This window comes from Choloepus didactylus, chromosome 2 (genome assembly GCF_015220235.1).
Source record: "Choloepus didactylus isolate mChoDid1 chromosome 2, mChoDid1.pri, whole genome shotgun sequence".
Lineage (NCBI taxonomy): Eukaryota > Metazoa > Chordata > Mammalia > Pilosa > Megalonychidae > Choloepus > Choloepus didactylus.
In genome coordinates this window covers 207531510-207553764 of record NC_051308.1, presented here as the reverse complement: position 1 = coordinate 207553764, position 22255 = coordinate 207531510, and the positions used below count along the sequence as shown (strand labels likewise).

Sequence of the window (22255 nt, the reverse complement as noted above, 5' to 3'; positions counted from 1 at the left end):
ATTTTTTAAAATCCTCAGGATTAATACTGATGACTGAAAGACCTGGGGCATCAACCAGCTTATGAACATTCCTTTTCTTCATAAGTTAGCACTGAATTTTCTTGTCCTTCCTTAATCACAGTGGGCTTCACTTATGGCCACAGACAGAGTCCTTCCTGTCTGTTTTATGTGGAAACAACTGTGTTTCTCAGATCTGCATTTTGCCAAAACCAAAATTTTTGTCAGGTCTGTGAGGACCATCTCATTTTGAAGGCTCCTGGGTCCCCCTCAAAAAGTGGGGCCCTTTAATTAAAGCCTGGTCCCATGTCTCAAAGGGACCCAACACATCATCTTCAGGAAGAGGTTGTCTCCACCATAACAGAGGATTCTGACAGCATTCGTGAGGAGCCAACCTCCCAGGACAGCAAGTTTGTGGTGAGGCCTGTACTTTTAGGGAAGTATGATTCTTTGAATGAGCTACTTCTTCTTTGCTTGGAGTAAAAGGACAGAAAGGAAGAAAGGGCAGAAAGAGAAAGGGAAGGGCTGGGTGCAGGACAGAGCCTAAGAGCTTGTCACCACCAGGGACATCATTTTGCTCTCATATGGCCCCCACACTCTATATTAAAAGGCAGTCTTTGAACCTCCCAGCAACCAGGGGACAGAAAATATCAGTTACATATGTTTGTGTTTACTTGTTTCCTTCTTGGTGCACTTTGGAATGAATGAAAAACAAATTCACGCTCTCTTTATCTGACACAAGAAAAATTGGTTTCCATTAAGCCAATGTTGATAGAGGCAAAGCCAACATGGCAGAAGGAAAGAACTTTCTTCCCTGGCAGTCTTCCTCTGAATTGGGGATGGGAGGAGAGAAAGGAAGGAAGGAAGTGATTTAGAGCCCCACACAAAACAACTGCTGACATCACCATCATCAAAAAGCACCATTGTGCACTGGTCTGTAAGCAGTGCTTTCCAACAGCCCTAGATAAAGGTTTGTAATTCTCATCTGCAAGGGTTCCTTCCGTTCTCCCCTACATCATTTTTCTGGCTCAGATGAGGGTCCTCAGGGCTCAGCTGTGCCTTCAGGTCAGCCTCGCCACATGTAAGAAGAGGACGCATGTACACTTATGCACACACATACTCACATCCCTACACACTGCAGATGCAGGGGAGACAGAATGTTCCTCTCCAAGAATTTACAAAGGCACCTACTGGATTGCCATTAACAGGAGCAACACAGAGTCATATCTACGTCTGAGTTTCTGAAGGTAGCGGTGTCTCCATAGGTAGGAAGAGAGAAAATGAAGCTTCCTTCCAGCTGAAGCAAACAGACTTTTCTCACTGGAGTGTTTTAAGAATTGATTGTTTTGGAGAAATAACATAAAATCTGAGAGCTATGTTCCCAGGCTAGAGGACCAGTTCTACTTATTCAGCAAGCATAAAAACCACTGCTTAATTAATAAACCAACTGCTCCCTCTTTGCAAAGAGAATTCTTGGGAAGAGCAGTACAACCCCAAGGGCTGGCATCCTTACAATCCTGTCTTGCACAAAATGCTTAAGATGAACACAGAGCTACTTCCATTTTGGAATGTTTCCTTATAATCTCAATGAAAAAATAAAAATCAAAACAAAATTCAAACTCTGTCTCTCTTCCACAATCTCTTGAATTATATCAGTTTGTTTTTTAATGAAGTGTAAGGTTCAGGGAACATATCCGTTTACTGATTGTTCCTGTTCCTGAAGAAAGCCTCTCCTTCTACCACATAACTGCTTCAACCAGAGTTTTTCCCCCTATGACAGGGTTTGCACATCTCTAGGTGTTTTTAGTGCTCCTTTGTTGGTCTCCAAGGATGCCCATGAAGAGTGGGCTATCTCCCTAAAAAAATTAATGTTGACGCTCCACCTAATGACTTTTGCGGGAAAGGAAACAAATACTTGTCACATATCTATTATACATCATTTACTCTGCCATGACTTTAATACACATTATAGAGTCTGATATTTAATGAGATTCACATTCATTTTGTCATTTAGCTCTCTCAGTAATTCTATGAAGTACGATTAGTATCCCCATTTTACAGATGAGGAAACTGAGTGTGCCAGTTTGGATGTGTTATGTCCCCCCAAATGTTACTATCTTTGATGCAATCTTACGGGGGTAGATGTATTGGTGTTGATTAGGTTGAAACCTTGTGATTGAGTGTTTCCATGGAGAAGTTATCCACCCAACTGAGAGTGACACCTTTGATTAGGGTGTGACCTCTTGATTGAATGTTTCCATGGAGGTGTGGCTCTACCCATTCAGCATGGATGATTATTGGATCACTGGAATACTTTAAAAAGAGCCACATGGGCCCAGACACTGCTGCAACTAAGAGAGGAATGTCCTGGGAGAAAGCCATTTTGAAACCAGAACTCCAGAGCAGATGCCAAGCCACATTCCTTCCCAGCTAACAGAGGTTTGCCGGACACCATTGGCCATCCTCCAGTGAAGGTACCTTATTGTTGATGCGTTACCTTGGACATTTTATGGCCTTAAGACTGTAACTGTGTAACCAAATAAACCCCCTTTTACAAAAGCCAATCCATTTCTGGTGTTTTGCATTCCAGCAGCATTAGCAAACCAGAACACTGAGGCTCTCAGAATAATCTACCTAAGGTCCCGTAAGTGGCAGGTCTAGACATCCTAACCTGTCTACAAATCTCTGTTATTTTCCCTGCACCAAAAAATGCTTCTAGACTGCCCTCTTCTCCCCTGTCAGAAGAACCTTGGAGTTCTGGTGAGGCTGAATCTTGTCAGAAGCATTTCTAGGTTACCTTTGAATTATGACACTCTGTTAAGGAGATTTATTGGAAGCACAGGCTTCATAAGACACATGAAGAAAAAGAATACAAGATCAGAAAGCCTACTCTGCACCAGGCTAAATAGAGTGACCTGCTTCAGGACAGACCACCTTTGGTCAGGGCGTCCCCTCCAGCAGTTCAAGACGTGCCTGCCCAACTTTGCCTCTTTGGTCTCAGTTTTCTCACCTTTAAAGTAGGTACAATAATGTCTGATCCAACAGAGCTTCTGTTAGGATTTAATGTGATAAGAATCCTAACACATCTAACCAAGTGTCTGGCACACAGATGGTCAGGAAATGATGGTTATTGCTACAATTACTTGGTGCACCTCCAAGAGTTACGTGGTAAAGGAGGTGGGGGCAGAGGAGTAGTCTGCCTCTGCAGGGAAGAGTATTTTATCATCAGCATTTTTTAGAATTGCCAGAGCATGGTAGAGTAAAAAGACAACAGACTTTTAGTTGGTTTTGTTATCATTTTTAAGTTTTCTACAAACAATATTGCCTTAATAATCCCCTTATTGGTTGCACCTGGGATGGTTTGATTTCACCACCACCACCCATGCACAGCCCAGATGTCTACAACTTTCCTAAAGAAAGGGAAATACAGGCAGCAGTGATACCCATCCCTCATTCCCGTGGTGATCACAAGACTTCAGGGAAAAAGAAAGCAGCTCATTCACAAATAAATATGGGCTTGGCCACAGAAGGCCTCCCTGAAAAGCCTTCCAGGGAAAAGGAAAAGCATGTGAAAAGCCTAAAGCTGGAAAAGATCAGCATTTTAGGAAGAGCTGAAAGCGGCCCCTTGCATACGAAGGATTAGGAGAAAGGGACGTGGCTTGAGACTTCACTGGATAAGTGGGCCGAGGTCGATCTTCTAGGGCAATGCAGGTGTTAAGGATTCTTGGTTATCCTTAGTTCAGTGAGAAGCCACCGGCATGTTCAGGGATGGTACAAAGAACAGAATGAAGGGACAACCCAGGATGCAGGGAACAAGTTAGCATCCCTTTGCAGCAGTCAAGTGATGGTGGAATGGACAAGATGATGGAGTCAAACACAGTACTAAGAAAGAGTAATCAATGGGACTTAGTGATGTGTCAGCTGGTGGAGAGGAGGGGATAAAGTCCCAGTTTTTGGTTTAAGAAGCTGAGGGGAGAGCAGTGCCCCTTTCTGAGACAGGAGATATCTGAAGAGGAGAGACACAAAGGCTGGGGCAGAGTCTGGGTGGGGTCTGGGTAGGAGGGATGCAAGAAGATGTTGAGTAGAGTTTTGCACATGTTGTGTTACCCAAGTGGAGATGTTGACAAGATAGTTGTATTTACAGTCAGGTGCCCCAAAGAGCAGTCCAGGAGGGATTAATGGAAACAGAAATTATAGGAAGTGATGTGTTCTCCAGGGGAGAGATACATAGCAAGAAGAGAAATCCTCAGACTGAGAGTTCTGGGGAACTCCCACACTTAATTGCAAGTAGAGAGGGTGGAAGAGGCAGCAAAATAGACTGTGAAGGAGTAGCCAGAGAAGGAAGAAGAAAACTAGGAGAGGGTGGTGCCTCAGAAGCCAGGGGAAGAAAAGAAGATTTAGAGTTTTAATTAAGCTTAATAAAATGCTGCTCAGATATTGAGGAAGATGAAGACTGGAAAATGCCATTAGCATTTATGGAAATGCAGGTCAATGATGTTCTTAATAGGACTGGGTAGCATGGTGTGCTCGGAAACCAGAGTGCAAGGGTTGAAGAGGGAGTAGGAGGTGAGATAAATGCACATATTTCAGGTAGCTACCCCCACACATTATCCTTTATCACATTACTTAGCTTATTTCCTTCATAACCATTATCTTAACTTATAATTATCTTGCTTATTTATTTACTTGCTTATTGTCTGCTTCCCTTCCTAGAAATGTAAGGCCTGTTAGAGCAAGGACCTTATCTGTTACCTAGTAGAATGCTTGGCACAAAGGAAGGACTGAAGAAATACCTGATGACTGCTGAATGAATGAAACAGAAACAGAGAGAACAGACAAGTTTGGCTGCTAAGTAGGGACAGAGGGAACTGGACACTGGGTGGGCTCTAAGCAGGAGCTACTCATGGGAATAAGCCAGTGCTAAGGGCAAGAGGGATGGGTTAGTGCTCCCAAGAAAGTCAATTCAGGTTTAGGGCTGGACAACTGTAATACGAAAGCTTAAAAGAGAGAATTAGAGGTATTACCTGGTCTAAAGGACATCCAACCCATGCTGGATGTGCCACATGCCCTTGTCTTAGGTCATTCCCCTGAGTAGCAGACCTGAGATGAGGATTCTTTTTCAAGAGTGTCACTGAGGGACTCAGTAAGGGAGTGGGGAAAGCAGGACAGAGAGGGGCGTGATCTCAGACGCAGTCCCAGCCTCAGGCTGATCCCCAGGGAGACCTCTGGAGTGTAAACTGCACTTCCTCCTAGAGTTTCCCCCCTCAAGGCATGGTAACTGGGCTTTCATATTCCTGTAAAAGTTAACACTGACTACTGATTTCTCCAAGGAAGCATAAACTACCAGACACTCCAGCTCTCTTTGCAAGAGGGCAGACATTTGAAGAATGCGACAGAGACAAGCCTTTAGAAGCAAAGGCCACAGAAGCTGGGTGGGGGGGGGCACAAAGAACGGGTCAAAGTGATTCCAGTGTGTCTGCACAGAACACCAATAAAGTTTCCTACTAATGCAGGACAGAGTTCTGTATGGATTATGCTGGAAGAGCCCCCTAAACCAACAATTATATTCCAGAGGTCTGAGGAGTGTGGGGACAGTTATCATTTAGAATAACATCTGTTCCAGAAAATAATCCTTCACAGGAAGACATTAAGGTTCCCAAAGTGAAAAGAAGTTTTCTTCTCGGAAAATTATAAAGATGTGAATTTAGCACAGCTACCAAAACTGAATGTGATATGCAAATATTAAAAAAAAAAAGTACTTAGAGTATCTAGAAATACTTAAAAGTCAAGAAATAGAAAAGTGAATAACCTGAATTACATTTCTGGCACAAGCTTTTCATTATCATGGTATTGTGATATTGTGGAAGCCTCAGAAATAAAATCAGGTGAAATAAAAAGAAATAAACCAACCAACATTTACTGAACATCTGCTCTAAATTCAGTTCTGTGCCAAAATGGTGAAACAGAGAATTGTCTCCTACACTAGAAGTTTATTGTCAGGCTGGGGTCCACAGCGGACAGTGTGGTATGATGGCTAAATTAAGCCCCAAGGTCAAATTGTTTGGCCTTATGCTAATCTCTGACCCCAGATTCTCCGTGTCTCAGTTTCCCCATCTGAAAAACATAGATAACAATAGTACTTACTTCACAGCGGTCCTGGGAGAACTAAATGAGATAATTTGTATAAGGCCCTTGGAACTCAGCCTGATGCACACAGTCAGCACTCAGCCAGTTAGTCCCATTGCTGCTGTTGTTACTGGAGGTAAGGCCTGGAAAAGACCGTTACTTACCTGACTTGACTTCTATCCTGCTCTCCTCAGAAAGGACCAAAGACATTTATGCCTGGCTATGGGGGGCAGGGAGGGAGGCAGGGGACCACATTAGAAAAGAAATCAAGAAACATACATCCTTGCTTTCTTGGACCCAGATGGGACCAAGCTAAGCATGCACCATGAGTTAAAGGACAGACGGCCTTCTCCTCTGCTGAGCTGGCCAGGAGCCAAGCCAGCAGCTTTCTGCTCTGGGAGCCTTACAGACCTTGAACACACACATGCTCAGACTCTTAAAGTGTACTGGGTCAGCAAGGGATCACCGGGAAAGCCATCAGCATTTTTCAATCTCTACTGACCATTTTCTACACAGCACCCAAGAGCCAGTGCTGTCAGTTTTCTGATCAGCATGCAGAACGGGGGCCTGAGCCCAAGTGGTGCAGACATACAGGTAGGCATTCCCATCCTGCCCCACCACTCACCAATGTGTGGCCTTGAGCCAGTGACTTTCACCTCGTAAGACTCAACTCCCTGTCTATAAAGCAGCTCCCGACCTTGGCTGCACATGAAAATTACTGGGGGTGTTTTAAAAAACCCAAATGCCCAGACCTCACCTCAGACCAATAAAACCAGAATTTCCTAGATGGGACCCCTAGATGGGACCTACTGCTATAAGGGGAAATGATCACCTTCTACTCATAGGAATATACTTACATGATATTACCCATGGAAAAGGTTTAGCACCATGCCTTGCAGAGTGCTCCGTGAAAGGCAGCTATCAGGTTGTACCACTCAGAGTTCTTAGACTCTAGAAATATTCCCCACAGACCCATGGAGGATTGTACTTTGGAAGCTTCATTCTGTTCATGAGACACTTCTGCTCAGAAGCCTTAATTTGGTGAATATAAAGGGTAAATCTCACATTTAGATTTCTCTCGTTCCTTTGATCACTCTGGTCTTGAATTACCTTACTCTTAAAGAGGGGAAAAGGGTCAGATCCTGAAAGTGTTTCTCTTTCTGGATGAGGGGCTGTGAGGCTAAAGCCTCATTTCTAATTATACACTCAAGGGCCTCATATTTCCCACTCTAATAGGAAAGCTGCCTTCCAAAGGGAACCTTAGTCCTTGGCTTGGAAAGGTGGCAGGCTTCAGGGATGGACATCAATGACCTTGGCTACTATGGAAGGTGCACTGACAATTACATCTTTGATAGAGTTGTAGTAAAAATATTCCTGGGCCCATGTCTCCCCCTTGACACATCTCTAATCAACATAGGGGTTAGAATCCTGGCACACACGAAGTTTCATGCAATCTGGGGTGCAAGGATTTAAGTGTGTAGGAAGGGCCTTTCCAGGCCTTGTTTCCTAAGTGGCTGATGTGACTAGACCCAGAATCAAGAGAGGAACTGGGACAAACAAGCAGGCTGGATCGTTTGCAGCTTGTATGTTCTTCAAAGAGTAATAAACACCCAGAAGAACAGACATAGAACTCCAATTCATGCAATAAAGGGGACAGCAAGTATCCTAACTAGAAGAAGAGCTAGAGGCTGATGAGGGGAAAATAGTGCTGGCCACTGAGTATAAGGCAGTGTTTAATGTCTAATGGATATTTGGATGCCAGGATATCAGGGCACAACAGAGCAGGGAAGGGAGACTGTTCCAGGCCCATCATGAAACACTAAAAGGAGACTTCACTAAATGCATGCAGATCCTACTATTCTTTCTTATCAAGTCATTTAACAACATAGTATTTGCTATGGGTCAGGTGTGTGTATATGTGTGTGTGTATGTGTGTGTGTGTGTGTGTGTTTTATAACATATTATCCAAATTTTGTATGTGAGGAAACTGAGGCTCCAAGGTTAAATAACTTGTCCGTCACAGTTAGTATATGACAGAGTTGAGATTTGAACCCCTGGCAGTCTTGCTCCAAATTGTTTCTAGTCTAGTGAGGGTGTCAAACCAGTCAACAGATAATTAGAAAACATTGTCTAAGTTACATACTATGGACTAAGCATAGGTCATGGTGTCCAAAATTCCACCATTATCCGACGCTCACTCATAAGAAGGGAAACAGAAGTAGCCACCTAGTGACAGGCTGATAAGCACAAAGACATAAAATGGGTATTCCAATCACTGGAGAGAAAAGAAAAAGAGAGACTTGACCAGGTATTTGCCCAAGAGAAATGAAAGCATATGTCCACACAAAAACCTGTATGTGAATGTTCACGGAAACTATCTGCAATAGCCAAAAAATTGGAAACAACCCAAATCTCCATTAGCAGGTGAATGAATAAACAAATTATGACATACGCATACAGTGGAATAGCACTCAGCAATAAAAAGAACAAACTGCTGATACACATGACATGGATGAATCTCAAAAGCATTATGCTAAGTGAAAGAAGGCAGAAACAAAAAAATGTATTTATTATATGATTCCATCTATATGACACTCTAGAAAAGACAAAACTCTAGTGTCAGAAAACAAATTGTTGTTTCCTGGGGATAAGGGCAGAGAGGGAAAATTGACTGAAAACGGGCACAGAGAAACTTTTAGGGGATGATTATATTCTATATTTTGATGGTGGTAGTGACTAATGAGTATAGACATGGCAAAACTCATTTAGTTGTATATTAAAATCAGGTATATTTTATCATATTTAAATTATACTCAATTTTTAAAAAGACATTGAAATGAGAGTTGATGTCATGCAGTTCCACCTAAGATGTGCCAAGCCCTGAAGCTAGAAATGACAGTTGCATATGTTTTGCTTCCTTTGCTTCTTTTTTTATTTTCTCTTTCCTTTTTTGTCTTCCCTCCTTTCCTCCCTTCCTTCTTTCTTCCTTCTTCTCTTCTTATCTCTCCTTAACTCCCTTTCCAACCAAGTTTAGATGATAGGCCCCTGAACTCGAGCATTTCCAGCGCTGCCATTACAAATTAGTGGAAATGGCCAGAGATCTGGGCAGGCTGCTTCTCAGCCTACTCCAGGGAGGCAAACGTTCTGAAAAGCAGGCCAGTGACCCACAGAGAAGGCTGGCTAGCCTGTAAGGCTCCTTCATTAGGCCCCTCTGTAGCTTCTGTCTCTCACGTAGAATGAATGCATACATTAGATGACAAAGAGGAAGTACCTTCCCAAGAATTACTTGGTCTTGGGAGGGAGGGAGGTCATTTGTCTCTATCCAAGAAACATTACTGTTTCCTCATGACCCTGAAACATCTGCGGATGGGGGTAGGGGCAAGGTGCTACAGCAGAAGAGAAAGGTAGGTAGAGAGACCAGGAGAAGCAAGCACCATACTGCTCTAAGGTAGCAACAAATGAGGTCTCATCATTTTAAACCCTGGGAAGGATGGAGACAAGGAAGGTACCCTTTACCCAACCAGTTCCCACATGGCATTCTAACTGGATGAGAAGTGAACAGAGAGGCTAACGTGGCAGGGAGCAGGGGGAGGATGGGCAGCAGGAATGGGGACAGAACATGAGATGGGCACAGTTCCCTCTTCCGGGCCTGCAGGATGCCCATGGCAGCCGGAACGTCCATCTGCTACACCCCACCACTCAAAGGAACAGGAGGGGACAATGGTGACCCAACTACCCCTTGCTCAGGAGCCACATGAGGAGGTGAGCAGCAGGGCCCATCTTCCTGGGAGAAATCCACATTAGAGTCATCAAAACTCTTCCCAGACAAACCCTTCATAGCAACAGAGAATTATAAAGTCCCCCAGCCAAGGGGCATGGAAGTTGAGTTCAGCCAAATGCAACTCAACCACATGGGCAGTGGGAGGGGTTCTGAGGATGCCAGCTGCCATCAAAGTCCTGTCTGCTGGCAGCTGAGAGAGCCAGTCTTGGAGAAGTGGATGCTTGCAGTATTTTTTCCCAAAAGATAATTGGTCCCTAGATAGTAAGGCCTATAATTCTATAAGAAACTAAAAATGAAGAGATAAGGGCAGCATGAAGGTAGAATTCTAGCCCAAGGCAGGAAAAAAATAAGCATCCATAAGAGAAAAGGTGGTAATTCTGAGCATCTAGTTCTTAGTAAGTGAAAGAGGAAAGAGACAGTCCCTATCCCCAATTCACTCTGTTCCAGGCTTGGAAAAAGCTGCATCCAGGAAAAATGCCCTGCCAGAGGAGGACAGCCAATGTCTAGAATTGAAAATCAACTGAAAATCCATCAGCTCTCCCAAATTACCAACAAAGAAGAATTAATTCCTTAGTCAGATGTGCTTCTACATTTAAAGGCTAAACAACCTGTCATCTGCTCAGTATCACTCACTTCTACTCTATTAAGATTTTTATTGGCAGGTTTAAAACATCCATACCCTACATACTACCACCAATTCCTTCTATCTTAGCCTGGAAAGAATCTGTATGAGTTCCATTACTAAGAATATACCACCACAGCTACTGAAAAAATCATGAAACAGACTGACCACTGTAATAAATATGTGTGGATATATACATATCCTGCCAATAGACTCAGCACGGTCTTTCATCGTTAACAAGTGCTAAGGCTTATTATGATATTAAAGAAAACCCTGTAGATTTTTATTTCTGGCAGTATGTAGACTAGGTACATGGATGACCCTACTGAAAACAAGTAAGATACAGTAGATACAATAGAAAAACAACTTTAAATAAGTGATGAGCTGGAAGATTAGTAAAAAATATTCAGAGGGCAGAAATGAAGTAAAAGCTGGAAGCCAGAGTGAGAGGTAAATCCTGCAGCCAGTTTTCAGCTTGAGGACATTTGCCAAACAGAGTAATCTTGAACCTCATCTTTTATGCCTCACAGCTTGAGGCGACAGGGTGAGAATTTCCCATAACTAATGAAAGACACTATCACATGGATCTAGTAAGTCCATTGAATACCAAGCAGGATAAATAAAAAGACATATATACTTAGATACACTTTCTTGAAACTGTAGAACCCCAAAGAGAATTTTTTTTTAAAAATTTAAAAATACAAATTATTCTCAAATACAAGACTGACAGTAGATTTCAGAGGCAATAATGAGAAGCAGAAGACATGTGAACAATACTTTCATTGTGCTGAAGAAAAAATAATGGTCAACCTAGGATTCTACCCAGCAAAAATATCTCTCAAGAACAAGAGAAAACTTGTATCTTTTCAAACAAACAAAAAACAGAGAGGTTGTCACAAGCAGACCATTGCTAAAGGAAATTCTAAAGGATAGACTTCAGGATCTATCAAAAAAATATTAAACAAAACAAAGTTGGTAGAGCTATATGAACACCAGTCAGAATAGACTTCAAGACTAAAAGAATTACTAGAGAAATAAGACTAAAGAAATTACTAGAGAACCTTCATTATAAAAGATTCAGTTCACCAGGAAGATAAAAAAAATATTCTAAACTTGTATGTATCTTATGACAAAGGCTCAAAATACATAAAACAAAATCTGACAGAACCACAAGAGAAATAGGGAACTCCACAATCATAGTGGGAAATTTTAGTGCATTTCTCTCAGTAACTGATTGATCAAGCAGACAAAAATCAGTAAAGACATAAAAGATTTGAACAACACAATTAAGAAGCTTGATCTAATGGATTTACATAGAGCACTGCATCCAACATGGTAAAGCATATAGAATATTATGAAAATTGACCGTATACTAAGCCTTACAATAAGTCTCACAAGTTTAAAAGGTTGGCTATAATACAAACAACATTTGCCAACCATGATGCAAGTAAGTTAAAAATCAAAAACAAAATGGTAACAACATAAACAAAAAAAAACAAAAACTCAGAGGTTTGGAAATTAAGAAATACAGGTATAAATAATTATTGAGTCAAAGAATAAATCACAATGGAAATTATAAAATGCTCAGAACCAAATGACATAAAAATATTACATATCAAAAATATGTAATGCACATTAAAGTGGTACTTACAGGGAAATGTATAGCCTAAAATGCTCATATTAGAAAAAAAGCCTGAAAATTAATAAGCCAAACATATAATTTAGGAAATTAAGAAATAACAGCTGATTAAATCTAAATAAGTTAGAAGGGAGAAAATAAGAAAAATTAGTATAGAAATTAACAAACTAGAAAAGAAATGAACAATAGAGAGGATCATAAAGTCAACATTTGATTCTTTAAAAGATTAATAACATTGACAAAACTGAAAAGACTGTTCATACACTTACAGAAGGCACAAATAGTATTGCAAATGAAAAGGGGACATAACCACAGATGTTCCAGAACTTAAAAAGACAAAAGCATATTATAAATAACTTCATGCAAAAAATTTTGAAAACTCAAAACAAAATGGACAAATACTTAGAAAAATCTAACCAAAACTGACTCAAGAAAAAAAAATTAAAACAATAACATCTCACTAACTATCAAATAAATTGAAACAGAGGTTAAAAATCTTCAGGGAATAAATAATTCCAGCCTTACACAATTCTTTTCCAAAACAGATAAAGAGGTAACCTCCTACAATCCATTTCACAAGTCTACCATACCCTTAGTATTCAATCCTGGCAAGGACAATATGAGAATTGAAAATTACAGTCTAATGCACTTATGAATATAGATGAAAATATTCTAAACAAAATATTAGTAAAATAAATCTAGGAATATAGAAAAAAATGAATCATCATAAACAAGTCAGGTTTATACTATGAGAGTCATATTAATTTACCACTGAAAAATCAGTTAACTAGACATTAGACAATTAAATAAAAAACATATAAGTCCTCTCAATAAATGCACATAAAGTATTTTAAAATTTCCATGAATGACTAAATAAAACCCTCTTTGCAAACTACAGAAGAAGGGTACTTCCTTATCCTGAGAAAGTATATCAAACCCATAGAGAAAATTATTCTCAAGAGAAAATGTTGAACATGGAAAACAAAACTTTAAAACTTTTAGAAGACAATATAAGAGGTCATTTTATGACCTTCCCATAGGGAAGGATGCCTTTAAAAAGACACAAAAATTTCAATGATAAAGGAAAGAGTAACAAATTTCATTACATTAAAATTAGAAATTTCTGCCTCTCCAAAGACACTAAAAAAGAGACTGAAAAACACCACAAGTAAACAGGGGATTTGCAACACTGAGAAATGATTAGTCTCCAGCATATATAAAGAACTCCTTCAAATAAATATTAAAAATGGACACTACCCAATTTTTAAATAAAGCAATGGGAACAATTACACACCACAGCTGGGTATAAAAAAGTGGTTAAACACATTGGAAATCAACATGCGTTTTGCATTATTCTATTAGTGTTGAAGATGCTCAAAGACTGTGACCAGTAACTCTACTTCTGTTTATATCCCCTACATGCTCACCAGGGCACATGAACAAGAAAGTTCAGAGCAGATTTATAATAGCAAAACAAACAAACAAACAAACAAATCTAGAAATAACTTCGGTGTTCATTAATAATAGAGTAGATATATTAATTGCAACTTATTCATTCAATGAAATATTGTGTTCAGCAAAATGAAAAAAGTTCAGCTATATTCAACAACATGAATGAATCCAGAAGCAAAACATTTAACAACCAGCTGGCAAAGACACTAACCAATCAGAAGGGCCCCTAGCCATAGTGCTAGATCTGGGTCTCAAGACACCCAGGCCAGGAAGGTGGGGCAGGGGAAGACTTGAAGAAATTTCATAGAGACACTGGGTGGTGGGGGGCAGGCCTCGGGAAAGTATCAATTGACCAACCAATATGGAAATATTTCAGTTTTATCAGTAAGTGCTGCTTTACTGGTATACATGGACTAAACATGAGCTAAGAACAAAGGAATATAAGCAGAGTGACAACGTTTATACAAAGTTCACAAACATGTACAACTAAACAATATATTGTTTGGGATACAAATATAAGGAAGGGAATGGGTAAGAAAATAAGAAAAACATGGGGAAAAGACGTTCTCCAGAAAATGGTTAACCCTGAGAAGGGAGGGGATGGAATGAGATGGAGACTTCAAAGGTAAAAGTAACATTAGTTTTCTTAAATTGAATGGTGAGTACCTGAGCATTGGTTGTATTGTTACCCTTTATACTTTTACATATAGTTTATAAACATTCTTTTGTATCTAGTGGATATTTTACTAACATTATTTTTAAAAAGAAGGTCATAAAGATTTTTTAAGAAAAAATCCTCCCATCAAATTGAGGTTCCTGCCAAATCTTTTCTAATTGCTGGGCAAAGATGATCACAGCTCTTAAACCCTCTTAAAATTCTAAGTACTGCTCTGCAAATCACTCCAGAATCATTCTTTGCAAATCTCTCTCCACTGAGGTACACCAACTTCTAGAGTGCATTCTGCTCAGCCTCCTTTATTTAATTTAATCAAAATCACTGTGATTTTTTTAATCTCCTAGAGTTTTCTCAAATTTTGAAATCTTGAAATAGAAGACACAGAGCAAATGACTACATTCTGTTTCCCTTGCCTAGATTTCAATGGCAATGCTGTCATTTAAATATTTTTACCATACACTTTAGCCATGTGATGCCCCAATTCCCCTCATCAAGATTTGCTGATAGTCGGGGGAAGTTTCTAAGGGTGTATTACATGTATATTGGGGCCAGGAAAGGGGGTAGATTCAGACTGGGGGTGGGGGTACTTGCACACAATATGCGATTTCTTTTTAGAAACCAGAAAATTGCTTGGCATTTGTAGATTCAACTTTTATTTCTTCAATTATTTATAAACAACCCCTAACAGTCATGACACATGGCAATTTGTCCTTCCTCTAAAGGACAAATGTGAACTGTGTGGTGCAAAGCCAGAGCACAAGATCATGGCATTTAGCTAGAAAGGGAGCCATGTCAACCACCCAGCATCCAATCCCAACATGCCATTGGGTTAAGAGAAACTCTCCGTAAGTGAGAGAAACTTCTATTTCCTTGAATGCAAATTGAAAAGGCAAATGATTGGCCTGTAAATAGCACAGGAACATCTCCTTTCTGGATTGAAATAAGATTCAGAAGGAAGACAAGAGCCTATGCAAATATTTCTGCAAATCTGGGGAGAAGCCAAGGGCTTGGGATCTATCCATTGAGAAAGGGTCCACTATACTGAATCCTGATTCAACAGGTTTCAAAATTCTCCTTCTATTGAAATTATATCAGCGCATTTTTATCAGAGCTCCTCTGATCTTAAGATAGATTTAGCATCGAATTCTGAGCCTAGAAGTTGACTAAACAGACTAACTTTGTGATGGAGACTTAGCAGAGCACATCATGTATTTAAGGTATGCTTTTATTTTTTTCATCTCTTTTTACTTTTCTGTTTATCAGCTTTTTCTTTGGATCCCAGTCATGTATACCAGTTCCTGTTTTTAAAAAGGTTACCCTGACTCCCAATTCAAGGGACCATGGCTTCTCAGAGAGTTCTCCAAGATTCCTGAGACTAACTGCCCTATGCTTCTCCAAGGCTTCACTCCCCAAATCTCAGGTGCATTCTCAGTCCATTCCCACAACATATCTAGATGTAAAGCACCACCCTTCTCTCTCCACAAGAATTCCAGCCATACCTGGTGTGATGGTTAGGTTCATGTGTCAACTTGGCCAGGTGATGGTACCCAGATGTCTGGTCAAGCAAGCACTGGCCTAACCATTACTGCAAGGACATCTGTGGCTGGGTAACAAACCAGAAGGCTGGTTTATTAAATCATCAGTCAATTGGATGCAGCTGTGACTGATTACATCAAAGAATCATGTGCCTTCCACAATGAGAGAATGCAATCAGCTTAATTTAATCCAATCAGTTGAATACTTTTAAGTGAGACAGATAGAGGACCTTCATTTCTTCTTCAGCTGACCAGTGAAACATTTCCTGAGGAGTTCATCAAAGTTGCCAATTCGTTGCCCGAGGAGTTCATTGAACATCTTCATTGGAGTTGCCCGTCTGCTGCCTGCTCTACAGAATTTGGACTCATGCACACCCACAGTTGACTGAGACACTTCAACAGATCTTATATTTATAGATATCTCTTGTTGATTCTGTTTCCCTAGAGAACCCTAACTAATACACCTGGTATTTTGTGATGCTCAGTAATGAAGAGAGAATTCACATAATTCATGCTCACTCATAACTTCCAGCCCTGGCTGTACTGCCCCAAGCAGAAAAGCCTAAATGTGACCCTCCCAACAGGACAGCCTCAGGAGGGTGCAGTCAGTTACTACCACCAGCCCCCACTTCCTCTCCTTCCACCCTTCCTGGGATTTCAGGAAATATCATTTTCTCCATCTTACCTCAGTAACCCTTTGATTAACCCCATGGATCCTCTGGACAGTTCTGTGCATTGCTCATCCTATTCAATGACCTGTTGTTGACAGTTTCTTTTAGCAAGTTCAAGAATTTCTTCAAATAAGCAACCAAAACACTGAAGTTATACGCATCTAGAAATTGAGCAATACTTTTCCATTATTTTTAATTAGGTCTTCACAATTTCCAAATATGCACTGAATTTTTTAATGCCCCTTAAAAATTTCAGCTTTCATTTCCCTCTACTCTTGTCTTTCCTGTTTCCTTTGTTTGGGAGCAAATTATAACTGAGCAAAACAGCAGAGCTTAGCACTGTTCAAGTAACAGACATCTTTCCAGTTTTGAGCATATTGTCTGAATTGAATAAGCACCATTGCTTAGCTTGAAGATGTTGCCATGACATCTTGAACTCATTTTTCTGACAGAACAGTAAACTGGTAATGGTGAGTGCACATTTCTTACACTGATGTAAGAAACAGATGGTATCAGAGTTAACCTCTCCTGCTCTGGTCCTTTCTATCATTGGGTCTCTTCTAACGCTAGCATTAACGTCACCAAGTTGGAGGGCTCTAAGTGTGTCTTCCTGTCACAACAAGGCAGGTTAAGATTCCTAGCTTTCCTTCTTAATATTTTCTGTAGCATCAAATGCTAGAGCATAAGCACTACTATTAAGAGCACAATAGTTCCCTGCCAAATTCAACAAAAGATCATAAAGTTTTCAATTAATTTCAACAGGAGGGCTTTACAGTTGTAATATAATTTTGATCAGTACCTCCTGGCTGTCCAGGAACCTCTGTGGTTCTGTTATTCTGGATAGCTGCAGTTTTTCCTTTAAGTATCATGCTAAAAACTCATTTGGGGTGTATTGCAAATTCTCATGCCTTCTTAAATTGGACACACACATTAAAAACTTACATTAAATAGTACTAAGATGTTATGCTTTGGATTCTTGTGTTTGATCTAATTTTAATTTTTAAAATTTTTCTATTTTTTGCACTGCTATTACCTCTTACTGATGCTTGATAAAAGAACTTTAACAATATTTGTAGAGTATTTTTTTTATCAATCTCTTCCCATTTGCTAGGTGTATTTAACAAACCCATAACCAAGGATAGCAGAACTTTACGTAAATGAAAAGTTCTAAAAGAGGGACTGAAAATTTCTCTGATGATCCAAATATATGCACTGTAGCTCAGGGACTTATTACATCTCTGTTGACTTACGTCTTAGGTCCTAACTAGATAAGTGAAATTGTGTAAACATGAGTTACAGATTGCTGTGCCCTAATACCCATCAGCTACAGACCATATGTTACTTTTCAGCCTATCTCACTTTGTTCTCAAGATATTTCTGTGGGCTTTGAAAGGCTATGATGGTTAGTCCCACTTTACAGATGAAGAACAGATTGGTCAAGGGCTTTGGCCAAGTCTGGCAAGCAATGTCAGTGTTGCAGGTGCCTGTTGAGGTAGCCAGTGTTTTTTGCCCTGCCTGCCCAGTACATCTGTAGACTTGTAAACATGCTTTAGTTCCTCAGAGAATGGGATGAAGAACAGCATGTCAGGGCTTCCTCAATGGGCAGCATGGAGGGCAGAAAAGAACCTGAAAGACATCAGGGAACACACCACACAAGAAGGAAGAGACAAAGTAAAAGCCATCAGTTGCCACACTGCTTTTTTAACATTATCTTCCATCAAGTCCAGCCCTGAAATCTGCCGGTACTTAAGACTAAATGTATCTTCTTGCCTGTATCTTTCAGCCACTAAATGCCTCAGTGGTGGACTTGGCAAGGCACCAAAGGCCACACACACTTCTCCACTTCTCCTTAGACGGAAGCTGCCACTAAAATACAATGGGGAGAGACAGTTCAACAATAGTGCCAGTTGAACACATCTTGATCCACTTCCACAGAGTACACATTAGTAGCTGGCCCTTAAAAGCAAAGCTACTGAGGTGTCAAGGGCAAAAAAAACAATCTTAGCCTTCAGAGGCCAGACTTTACCACCCAATTAACATGTCTGCCCAGCAGCCCTAGGCTGTGGCACTAAGGGGTGTGACAGGAGGGCCTCTGTGCTAACAATTCTGCATCCTGTGGATGCCTCAACTAAACAGAGTGGCAAGGAAAGAGAGAGAGCTGTCACACATGCCCTCCCCTTCTCCCTGCAGATATCTTGGTGGGAAACTGTTCTCCCACCTTGTAAAAACTCCCACAATATTTTCATGCACATATACAAAGGGCCTCCTGTCACCATAAGTCATCACAGCTTAAAAGAGCATATGTCAAACTGATTAGCCAACATCTGATGTCTGCTCTTCAGCCCTGCACTATAGCAAAACCCCACAGCAAAACTGAAACCCAGACACACAGAAACTCTTCCCACACCTGGACTGCTCAGCAGGAAGCATGAAGAACAACCGGGACCTAAAGCAGGAGGTCATACTGGATTCAGGATTTTCATTCCAGGTTGAGTTAGGAACCTGGGGGCCCTGCAGGGGCCAAGAGGCGTGAAATTATCAAATGAAAGTTCAGACTTTCACTTCAGGATGTGGGAGGGTCATTGGATCAATACCAACCCAAAGCCAGTACCACACTCTTTTCAGTGAAACACTTGTTCTTTGCCCCTGTGTTCTTCACATCCAAACTGTTCAAATTTTTCCTCCTATTCCCAACACTCTCCCTCCTCCCCAGGACACACATAATTACATGAACACATCTTAAACAACTGCAGGACCCAAACTTCTCCATTCTGGGGGAGCACAGAGGACTGGGAAATGGTGAGGAGCTGCTTGGGCACATGTGCCAATTATTAGCTGGGGTTTACATAATCACACAAACAAGGTCTGGAGAATATTCTGGAGTTCAGCACACACCGCCTTCTCTGCCCCACCCCCACCCCATCCCACCCCATCAGTACCCAGAACACATGCCAGCTTTAACAAAACTGAAGACTTCCACATGCCTGGAGGAGGACCCTGGCTGCAGCAGTTACCAATACCTGCTGCCAAAAAATCAGTGTGCGGCAGAAAGAGGACCAAGGTGCTGCTGACCCAGGGGCCAGATCCCCACAGACCATCCTGCCTGCAACCGCTGCCTGTAAAGTTCAAGGCGTCCTGGTCTGCAAGTGCACCAAACCAGCCGCCTTACACTCAAGCAACGCCTGTCTCCACAGTTCTCTCTACCAATTCAGCGGTCCAAGTCTACTTGTGTTAAGGTCATCCACCACACTCAGGATCCTTCGGACTGCTCCTACGATCTGATCAGGGGTCATTCTGCATCATCAGAGCACCTCATTTTAAAAGATGGTAAATGTGTGTCATAACTTGAAGGGTCACCTGCTTTACTAGGTAAGGCAAGAATCCCCGACTGGATAGGAGTTTGGAATTTCTTTGGGGGTGGAGGTGGGCAAGAGAGTGATTTTACTGTAGGCACATTTTAGGACGCTAGGATTAAGGGGGAGAAGGAAAGCTCTCCCTTCTGTCTTGGCACCCAGCATCATACGAATCTCCTCCTCAACCAACCAGGCAACAGATACGACTCTAGCTCGCCGGAACAATTCCCAAACAGCAGCCAGGGCAGCAGAAGAAAATGCAGGTGCTGCCAGGACGCAATGCATTTGCCCAGCAGCTGAGGCTCATTAGAGAGCCGCGTCGACAGCGCGCGAGTGAGAAGCGGAGTCGGCCGCTGCGAGAGCGCGGCGCGCACAGGGTTACAGCCCCGCCGCCGCCGGTGATTGACGCGGCGGAGGTGACTTGAGGCGCGCGGCGCTTCCCCATCACCAGGCCGAGCGGGGAGCTCAGCCGACCGCGGGGACCCGGGCACTGCAAGGCCGCCCGTCCCGGCCGGCCCCGCCGAGCAGATCGGCACCCTCTGCAACCTGACACCTTGCCTAAGGAAGGCAACAACAAAATGGAATCGCACTTCGCTATTCCAAGTCCCCGTGTTGACAGCCGACAAAAAATAAAAAATAAAAAAAGCAATAAATAAAGCGAAAGGGATCCATCCGCCGAATAACAATCCAGAGTCCCTACCTTCTGCTTTGGGATGGCAAACTGGTCCTGTGTTCTCTGACCCACGGTTCCAGACCCTTCTTCATGAATTATTCCGGTCAGTCAGGATTTTGTGCATTTTTTCATTAACACCTGTTTCAAGTAAGGGGTAGAGACCGTATTGAAAGAATTTTCCTTAAAAAATAACCTGTGTATACATATGTCCGTGCAGGTGGGCATGCGTGCTTGTACACACACACATGCACACTGAATACACATGTAGACTGAAGCACCAAACTAGGCAGTTGGATAATGGGAGAGTCGGTTGGTTGTGAGCATGCTCGCGCCGGGAACAGATCCACCCTCTGTTATTCCCCTGAATAAATATAAATCACGATCAGAAACCCAAACAGAAGCATCCCTCTTGAATTCCTGCTGCTGAAAAGCACGAAATAAATTCAGCCTGCAGACACAGAATCTAATCAGCAGCTGTTTTCCGAATCCAGAGCTAACCCAGCCATACCTCCCTTGTCTGTTCCACTGTGAGCCCAGGCCCTTCTTGAATGGGGTTTTAACCTTTTAAAGATACAGTACACCAATTATCACTTCTGAATAGCTACCTCTCCGTGCCTAAAACACAGGGCAGGCTTGCAGGCAGTGATAATGATTTTATTTATTGGTGCCTGTAAAAATATGATACATATAATCAAGACAGAATGCAAGGCATAAAGCTAGGCACACATTTATTGCAGTGATGAGATTTTCAGTGACTAATCAGCATGTTATGTAAACACTAGGATCCTTTATTTCTGAATACACATCCATGGGGCAAGACAATGCAGGGGCCTCTTGTCAACACAGGGTGTCACCCCCTCATCAGCCCCTAGCTGCTGATAAAGGACCGGGAAGCCTGCAGAAAGGCAGAAGGAAGTGTGGATCCCTGCCACCTCAGTTAACACCCCTTGCCACATCCGGCCATCCAGTCTCAGGTATCATGTCTTCAAATCACAGAATTTGGTTCTGGCACTACTGCTAAACAATAATATAATATAGAACCAGATCTTGTTCCAAAATAAATTTTTTTTTCCCAACCAGAATCAAAACCACCACCAGAGCCTTTAGAGTCTTTAAGATTCAGATTAGGCCCTTCTTCAAGATTTTGTTTACAAGAAGGGTGTTTTGTTTTGTTTTTTAACTTTTTTTTTAAGGGTTAGGTAAGCATGTAGAAAAATGGGATGGGGGTGGAGGTAAACAACCTACAGCCCAAATTATAAAAGAAAAAAATATATTCCCCAGGTACTTGAGCCACCCAGATGATGTTTATTCCAGTTTTGTTTTGGCTTTTAAAGAGGGAGAACTGAGAAGAAACAAAAACTCCTAACCTTCATTATGTTTGAAAGGAAAGAAATGCCTTTTACAGTTTCTTTTTCACCATAGGAACCACAGAGCTTCAGAATGGTGCTGCCTGTTTCCAAGCAGCAGCAGCTTACCTGAGGAGCGACACTAGCATCCCTACTGCCACTCCCTGGCAAGCTTCTCTGGCCCCAGCAACACAGCCCATTCCTTCCCTCGCCTAGGCCTGTCAGGCAAACCACTGAAACCAAGGGATGCACTGTCACCCTCCTGGTTCACCCAGGCACTGCCGCCTCCCCACCTTCACACACACACACACACACACACCACTCTTTCTCCCTTCCCTCCCTGCTTCCAGGGCTGTTTAGCAGAAAATTACCATATTTCATGTG

General features: G+C 41.7%; 1 protein-coding gene across 2 annotated transcripts in view; it reads right to left on the bottom strand.

The window, feature by feature from the left end:
• Positions 1 to 22255, bottom strand: part of HIVEP3 (HIVEP zinc finger 3) — a 508675-nt gene that overhangs the window by 379590 nt on the left and 106830 nt on the right. For both annotated transcript variants that reach the window (XM_037827530.1, XM_037827529.1), the window contains exon 2: positions 20553 to 20663. The gene's annotated coding sequence lies outside the window, so the exon portion shown is untranslated. The remainder of the gene's footprint in view (positions 1 to 20552; positions 20664 to 22255) is intronic.